The following is a 9,566-nucleotide window of genomic DNA, read 5'->3' on the forward strand; positions in this document are numbered from 1 at the left end:
TTGCAAATATTTTGAATATAGTATGTTAAAGCATATTATGAAAATTAATTTTGCTTATTTCTTTTTATATTTTTATGTGGCTCCTAGGAAAATTCTCAATTACATATGTGGCTCTTATTGCATTCCTGTTGGATGGCGCCGCTCTGGGGCAGTGGTTCCCACAGTGCGGTCCTGGACCAGCAGCGTCAGCGTCACTTACGGACTTGGTAAGAAAAGCAAGTTTCTGCTAAATCAGAAACCCTGGAGGTGAGGCCCAGAAATCTGTTTTAACAAGACCTCTGTGTGATTCTTTTTTCCTCTAAGAGCTTTATTGGAATATATGTCACCTGTTAAAAGAGTACAGTTTAATATTTTTCATATATCCACAGAGTTGTGTAAACATCACCACGATCTAATTTAAAACATTTTCACCATCACAAAAAGAAATCCCCTTCCCGCTGTCAGTCACTCCTCATTCCCACACCACCGTCCCCGTCCCCAGCGCCAGGAACAACGAGTCAGTCTCCTTTCTCACTCCACAGATTCGCCTATTCTAGACACTTCCTACAAAGTGAATCATGCAGCATTCAGTCCTTTGCGACTGTCTTCTTTCACTAAGCAGGATGTCTCCGTCCACGCACCGTGGGATGCTCAAGTCTGAGAACCACGGCCTTAGGCAGAGATGGCAGGAAGCAGTCAGTCACAGAGAGTATGAAAAGCCAAGGGCCTGAGAAAGGACGAATGCCCCACCACGAGACAGAGAAAAGGGAATGAAACCAGAGGGGCGGAAATAGCAAAAGGTGAAAGGCAGTTTTTCCACGTGGGAAAATAAGCTCCCAGCCTCGTTCACAGCCTAGGAAGACTGACACTGAGGCCAAATACGACTGCATGTTAACTGTATGTATGTTTTTGCTCTGTTTATGTTATAGCTTTAATCTTCTCATCTCCTTAAATGATTATTATCAAAGAGATGGTAGTTAAAGGCATGAAAGCAGATGAAGCTGCCAAAGGAGGAGGAGACGATGCGGAAGGAAAAGGCTGGTGCTGAGGGCAGAATGTTCAGAGAACGTCTGCGGCACAGTTTGCAAGACGGTTCACACGCACACTCGTTTTCTCTCTTGAATCTAGCGCTGTCCTGAGAGGAGGTGCAGTGAGTGTCACAGTCTTGACTCAATAGCTGAGACACGACTCCTCACGCAGGTGTCATCTGCTCGGTGAGTAGGTCAAGGTTTGCAGCTCGGTCTTCCGCCTCAAGACGGCTCCTTCTCCACTCAGCGTCTCTCATCTCATCTGTGTTTAAAGGAAGAGGAGGAAATGGAGACAGAAGGAAGACTCAAGAACATAGGATTAGAGCTAGATGGGTACAGTTTCATGGAAGCAATAAAAGGGGTGTTTTGCTTTTCTGTTTATTTTTAATTATTATGGTACCCATAATAGTTGCATATATTTATATGGCATATGTGATATTTCGATAGAGGTATACAATGTGTATTGATCAAATCTGGGTAATTGAGCTACCATTACCTCAGGCTTTTATTATTTCTTTGTGTTAGGGACATTCCAATGCCACTCTTTCAGTTATTTTAAAGTATACCCTAGCTTGTTGATTATAGTCACTTTATTGTGCTGTCGAATATTGTTCCTCCTATCTAACTACATTTTGCACTCTTCAACCATCCCCGCTTCATCCTCCCCACCCCGCTACCCTTCCAGCCTCTGGTAACCATCATTCTACTCTCTGTCTCCATGAGATCAATTGTTGTAATATTTAGCTCCCACATACGAGTGAGAACATGCAAGATTTGTCTTTCTGTGCTTGGCTTATTTCACTTAACATGATGTTCTCCAGTTCATCCACATTGTTGCGAATGACAGGATTTCATTCTTTTGTGGCTATATAACAGTCCATTGTGTATGTGTACCACAGTTTCTTTATCCATTCATCCACTGATGGACACTTAGGTTGATTCCACATCTTGGCTATTGTGAATAGTGCTGCAGTAAACATGGGAGTGCAGATAACTTTTTCTTACACTGATTTCCTTCGTTTTGGGTATATACCTAGCAGTGGGATTTCTGGGTCATACGGTAGTTCTATTTTTAGTTTTTTTAGGAACCTCTCTATTGTTCTCCATAGTGGTTGCACAGTTTACATTTCCACCAACAGTGGACAAAGGTTCCCCTTTCAAAGAGAGAAGTGTTTCAAGAGAAGCCGTGTTATTTGTTCCCTTGAATTAAAAAAAATTCTTTTTAATGAGCAGAGTGTGTTCTTTATTGACTGCCCCATCATATTCTGTAGCAAAGAGGTATCAACATGAACGACCTGGGGAGAACATGCTCTATCTTGAGTCTAACCTACAAAGTGTTTCTCTTTTTCCATTTATGATAGTTTCCTTTAAAAAAAACTTTTATATTTAATTGAAGTTTAACAGATATACAATAAGGTACACAAATAATCACACGGCTTTGGATTTTCACAAAGCCTACCCAGTTCAAGAAACAGAACATTGCCAGCAGCCCAGAAACCCCCTATGCTCCCTTCTGGTGACTACCTTTTTCTCTTCCGCCAAAATAATATTTTCCTGACTTCTAATATAATTGATTATTTTGAGAAGTGGGCATCCTAGAGAGGATAGCCTGTGTATAGCTAGAAAACTCGCCAGTTGACTTATGTTCCACGGGAATGTGTAGAAGACCTTCCACCTACCAAAACAGTAAAAAGAGTGTTAATGATGAGGACACGAGCGTCACGGAGAAGTCAGCGGTGGCTCTGAGCTCTGTAGAGCTGACGGTGGGAGACACTGTTACAGCGCCGAGCTGCCTGATAGTGATGGGGGTGAAAAGTCCCAAAATAAGAGAGGCCATGCACTTAACCTTCAGAAACAAGGAGCTTGACTATGTGCAATTCATTTATACATTAAAAAAAAAATAAAGAAAGAAACAAGGTGGGTGCAGTAATCGTAATGAGCAGTAAGGTCGGGGTGGCAGTTGGTGGGCGGACAGGATCATCTGGAAAAGCTATGGAGAAGTTTAACAGAACATGGACTCCTCAGGAGGAAGTCCATGGAGCCAACAAAAGTATTTCTGAGTCTGTACAATCAAAAGAAATCTAAGATGGATAGTAGAAACGCTGAGGGCCATTGACCCAATATTTTTAAAAAATCACAATTTCTTGCCCAGCTTCTGGACATGAATCTGTTTTTAGACCCAGAATCCACTGACTGAATGAGAGGCCAAGTTGCCAGAAAGAATAACCTTGTCAAACCATAGCAAGCATATCAGTAACGATTTCCCCTGGTCCTGCCTAGAGGGACCACAGTCGTTTACTAGGGTACCCATACACTGGGGAGACAGGAATACCCAGTAGTTTGAAGACTGTTGGACAGAAGGTTCAAGTCGTCCTTGATACCTAGGAACCCAAAGCACCATCATAGCCCCCCTGCTACAGTAGGGGCTTGGGGGCTTAGGCAATACATGAAGTCTGGCCCAGGGCCAGCTCATGTCCCCAGCCCGGGGTCATTTCACTCACCTCTGGCTGTGTAATCAGAACGGACACACTTTATGTTTGACAGAGCTCCCATATTGGTTCCTTAGCCTGTAGGGTATGCCACTTAGAAACCACCGAAACACCCTCACTCTGGCCAAGATAGTAAATCAAAAAACAATACCACATCTTGGGAGGAATGGGAGAGATTGATGTGAGCCTTAAAGACCTACAGGCAGCAGGCTGGTGAACACCATCATGTCTCCATATCACTCAGCAGTCTGGCCTGCGCAGACACCAAGGCAATCCTGGAGGACGATGGCGTTCTACCACAAACTTGGTCAGTGGTTGCCAGGCTGCAGATGTTCGACCAGATGTGCTGTCTTCGTTAAAGCAGATTAACGCAGTTTTAGTTACATAGCATGCAGCCTTTGATCTGATGGATGCATTTTTCCAGAGGACCGGAGTGAGTTTGCATTTTCATGGGACAAACAACAGAATATATTTACTATCTTGTTCCAAGCCTATGGTAACTCTTTCACCTGTGTCATAGTTTGAAGTGACCTAGACCACCTGGACATTCTGCAGAACATCATATTGGTCCACTGTATTAATGACATTATGTTTATTTATTTAATTGGATGAGCAAGAAATTGCAACTATATTAGAGGTCTTTGTAAGGCCCAGGAACTCCACAAAGCATGGATAAACCATATGAAGACTCAGAGACCCAATGCATCACTGATGTGTTTACAAGGCCCAGGGTCTACAGCATGCCAGATCATCCCCTCCAATGCAGAGGACAAATTATCGAACTTTACACCTCCCATTACGAAGGATGCACAACATCTGGAAAGCCTCTTTGGAGCATGGGGGCAGCATATTTCACACCTGGGAATACTACTCTGACTCGTTTATTGAGTGCCACATAAGGATGCCAGCTGAATTGAGCCCAAAGCAGGAAATGGCTATGCAGCAGATAAGGACAACAGTGCAAGAACCTCACCACTTAGGTCAGAACGATCCAGCAGACCTTGTGGCATTTGAGGTAGCTGTGATGGGACAAGACGCTATGTGGAGTTTATGGCAAGCCCTGCGAGAATCACAATGTAGGCCTCTAGGATTCTGGAGCGAGGCTATGCCATTTGCAGCAGATGATTATATTCTACTCAAAACAAAACAAAAAAACCCCACAGTGTTCCTGAAGTGCTCCTGGACACTGGTAAAGGTGGAGCACCTGACCAACAAAAATCAAGTGACCATGTGGCCAGAACTGCCCATTGCGTGTGGTCAGACCCATGAAGTCATAATATCCAGTGGACCCAGCATCGAGCTATCACAAAATGGAAGCGGTGCATTTTGGATGAACTACAAGCAGGGGGCACTTGTTGTAAGTAAGCTATATGGGCAGGTTACACAGACTCGCATGTCGTCCAACACAGTTGTTTCAACGCTTCTTCCTCAGCTTTTACCTACGGCCATACGGGGTGGGGACGGGAGGTTCACGACCAGACGGCATGAGAGGAAAAAGGATGAGGTTGGTTCATGCTGGGTCAGCCAGGTATGTGGGTACAAACCGAAGTGGACTGGTGCTGCCACGCAGGGATGGCCCTAAATATTAACAGTGAGTGGTGATCATCCTAATGGGCAGAGTTAGCGTGGTGTGTTGTGTGGAAAAGAAATGCCCCAAGGTAAAAATATATACAGAGTCAAGAGCAGCGGCTAATACCTTGACTGGTTGATCAGGGACTAAAATGGGAAAGACTGGATGATTAGGGACAAGACGGAGTGGGAAAGAAGAATGCAATGGATCTGTAACTGTGGGCATGAAGTATGAAGATGTTGGTATGGCATGTCCACCAGAGAGCATCCACCACAGAAGAAGACAGAAAACATGGCCAGTTCATACCCGCCAGCCTCTCCCATCAGCCACCAGAGTTGGCCAGATGGACAACACAAATCACCTGGTCACAGAGGCAGAGATGAAAGCCAGGCTGAACCCAACAGCATTGGCTCCCACTCGCCAAGCCGATGAAGCTAGTGGCACTCAACCCTGCTGACCTGTGGGCAGCAGAGGCTACTGCTGAACCCCCGATGTCACACCATATCTTGAGAAAACCATCAGCCACTTGGTGGCAAGTTGACTTCGTTGAACCCTTTCCACCTCTTAGGGGCATAATTCATCTTGATTGGAATCAACATACATTCTGGGTATGTGCTTGCATTTCTGACCACAGGGCCTCAGCCAGCATCTGTGTCCAAAGGCCTATAGAGTGGTCTACCAACACAAGAGTTCACAAAATGTCTCATCGGACCAAGAAGCCCATCTTATAGAAAGGAGATGTAGCTATGGGTACATGACTGAGGAATCCACTGAGCCTGTCACATATTATACCACCCAGAAGCTGCTGATCTTTTGAAGGTCCAGGTGAGGTGCTATCTTGGAAACCATACTCTGTGATGATGAAGTGCTGTCCTTTAGGACACATCATAAACCCTAAATAAATGATCATTATTAACGCTGTTTTCCCAATAGGTATTATACATGGGTTCAGAAACCAAGGGGTAGAAATACGAGTGGATCTATATGAGTAGCCCCCTTACCACCATTGCTCCCAGTTATCCACTCAGAGTATTTATGTTTCCTATCCCCACAACTCTAGGCTGACGTGGGAGGATCGTTTGAGCCCAGGAGTTCAAGTCTAGCCTGGGCAACATAGCAAGACCCTGTCTCTAAACAAACAAACAAAAGTAGTAGGATCAGTAGTTAATTCCACTTAATCTTTCTCTTATAATAGGTATCTCTAGAAACAGAGACCAATCAGAATCCTACAGGAATGGCTCCCAGATGGATTAGACTTACTGTATAAAGTAAGTGGATATGAGTGGTGCAAGTGGTAGACCATATTGTTTGCTGTGGTGCCCTTTCCAGATCCCTGTTTCAGGACGAAAATACCTGCTCCTCCAACTACTAGAAGTACTGCCTGCTGATAGCTTACACCTGAGTCTCTCCCCGGGAATTTTCCTTCTAAGGTTAACTGCTTCATCCAAAGCTAGGTTCCCTCCCTGGGACTAGCTCACATCCGATGAATGGTCAGTGCAGGGGTACAAAGGCCCGGCAGGGCCCCCTTGCCTCTATCTGCAATATCTCTAAAAGGCCATTGGGATTGGCTGAGGACTGTCACAACTGCCTTACAGTTAAATCTCTCCTGTCCTAGTTGTGCTTTCTTTACTTCCTTGCAGGTGTTGTTCCTGAAAACACTCCCCAATAAAACATCCTATGTGAATCTCCATCTCGGAGTCTGTTTCCTGGTAACCTGCCTATTGCAATGTCCTTTACCTATTTCCCTTCAGTGCTTCTGTTGTTACAAACCTTTGTCATAAAGATTACATGAAGATCTGTTCCTGAACTTTCTATTCTGTCCCTTTGATCTATTTATTTATCTTTATAGCAATATCACACTGCCTTAATTATTGTAGTGTTACAATAAGTCGTTTTGTTTTTTTGTTTTTTGAGACAGGGTCTCGCTTTGTCACCCCGGCTAGAGTGCAGTGGCATCATCATAGCTCACTGCAGCCTCAAACACCTGGGCTCAAGTGATCCTCCTGCCTCAGCCTCCCAAGTAGCTGGGACTATAGGTGTGCACCACGACAGCTGATTTTTCTGTTTTTAGTAGAGACAGGGTTTCACTCTTGCTCAGGCTGGTCTCGAACTCCTGGCCTCAAGCTATCCTCCTGCCTCAGCCTCACAAAGTGTTTGGATTACAGGTGTGAGCCACCGCATCTGGTCTATAATAAGTCTTGATATCTGGCAGAAAAAGTTATCCAATTTTGCTTGATCAGTTTTTGCTATCTTGGCCCTTTGCTTTGCCATATACATTTTAGAATCAGCTTGTTAATTTCCACAAAAATCCTTCTGTGAGTTGGAATTTCATTGAATCTAAAGATCAATTTGAGGAGAATTTATAAATTTTTACATTTTTTGTAGAGACGAGGTCTCACTATATTGCCCAGGCTGGTCTCGAACTCCTGGGTGCACCTTTGCCTCCCAAAGTGCTGGGATTACAGGCGTGAGCCGCTGTGCCCAGCCCCGAGATGCTGTTTTAAATGGAAACAGTTTTAAAATTGTATTTTCTAATTGTTTATGCTGTTTTATTGAAATACAATAGATTTTTGTTTATTGAGTTTATATCTATCAATCTTGCTAAATTCACTTATTAATCCCTCACTCTCGGCCTCTAGTCTGTTTACAAGCATCATATTCATTCAGGTAGATTCTGGAAGCAAATTCTGGAAATCTTACTGAACAAGGAAAGCAGGTGGAAACGAAATGCTAAGAATGCAGGAGAATGTGTTCACAATGGAACAGGGTTTGCGTAGGGTATAGTGGGAGAAACAGGGAATAGAGGGGAAACAGAGTGAGGAGTATGATTCTGAGCTTTAAATAAATGCATAGAAGAGGGCTGAGAATAGAGATTTTAGCCAGGCATGGCGGCATACACCTGTAGTCCCAGCTACTTGGGAGACTGAGGCAGGAGAATAGCTTGAGGCCAGGAGTTCAAGGCTGTAGTGCACTGTGATCTCACCTGTGAGTAGCCATTGCGTCTAGCCTGGGCAACATAGTGAGGCCCCATCTCTAAAAACAAGAAGAATAGAGATTTCATTTATGCCATTTCTCGAAAGGAGGTTGGGACTAACCCAAAGGACACATTATGTTACGTGGGGCTACAGGTGAGTGGATAAGGGATATCAGGAAGAGCTGCTGAATAGATGATTTTATAATGAATTTGTAGTATGAAACCCACAATCCATGGAGAACGTTGATACTTAGTGCAATTGTTCTCAAAGTGCGGTCCATGGCCAGCAGCATCAGCGTCACCTGGGAACTTGTTAGACATGCTAATTCAAGAGCCCATCCCAGATCTACTGAATCAGAGTGGGGCCCAGACACCTGTGTTTTGACAATGCTCCAGGTGATTCTGATGCATGTCACATTTTGAGAACCACTGATTCAGGACTGAATGCATCAAACTTGTCCTTCAGATGCTATAACTTGCCACTAATAGCCCCAAATAGGGTTATTAGTATCATTTTTAAACCTACTTTATTTTTGTTTCTAGTTTGCTTTGCTGTTGTGTTCTAGCTGTTTTATTACACAGACTATAATGTTCTCAGTATAGAATGCATGTTTCACCAGCCTTCCTGTTCTACAAGAACACTTAGTATGACTGTGTGCTTCTGACCATGCTGTGCGTACTCCACTCAGTCCTTTATCCTATTATTCACATGACATGATACTTTAAAATATTAACTTCTCTCCCTGCATTTTTTTGTAACTCATGGCTCATCCCCATTTGGGTAGCTAGACCACGGGCCCAGGGATGTTACAAAAAAAAAGGCTTTTGACTTTCCAAAATCTAAACCTTAAGCTTTGAGTTGCAGGGAGGAGAGTCAGGAGGGAGATCTTCTGGGCCTAATGTGTCCCCGTGAAGAGGCACTACCTTCCTCTGCACCTGTGCTTTAAGATAAAGGAAACCAGAGTCCTGAGATACAGACGCCGGGCGATCTAACAGGTGAAGGGGCTGCATTTGGCCTCCCAAGTAGAGCCCTTGGAATGCAGCAAGATCCCTGAGAAGAAATGGCTATGAGAGGTATTAGAAAGGACCTTATGTAAATCTCAGAGTCAGTTTCCCGTGGTCTCCTGTGATGTAAGAGTGGAAGAATGACTCAGCGCCCCCATCCAGGCTATGCTGTAGAGAAGTGTGAGCTCCAGAGATTTCTCCGCAGGCTGACACAGCACGGAAACAGTAGGATCAAGCAGCAGGTGAGGTGCCTGACCTGAAGTAGTCTCAGCAGTAAGAATGACTGACGGTGTAACAGCAATCTACACAGATACAACAGAGGACCAAATGGGACATTTGACATTTTAGCAAATGCCAGTAGAATGGTTCACCTATGGAGGACTAGATGCTTACCTTCCTCCAAACTTCCAGACAGGACAGGCATTTAAGACTTTACTTCAAACAAACACAGCAGGAGAAATCCTGAATTTACTGAGATTCAGTTTCTAACCCCTCAGAAAATGGGGGGCTTTAACTTAGAA

The sequence above is a fragment of the Propithecus coquereli genome, unplaced genomic scaffold, assembly GCF_000956105.1.
Source record: "Propithecus coquereli isolate 6110/MARCELLA unplaced genomic scaffold, Pcoq_1.0 Scaffold574, whole genome shotgun sequence".
NCBI lineage: Eukaryota > Metazoa > Chordata > Mammalia > Primates > Indriidae > Propithecus > Propithecus coquereli.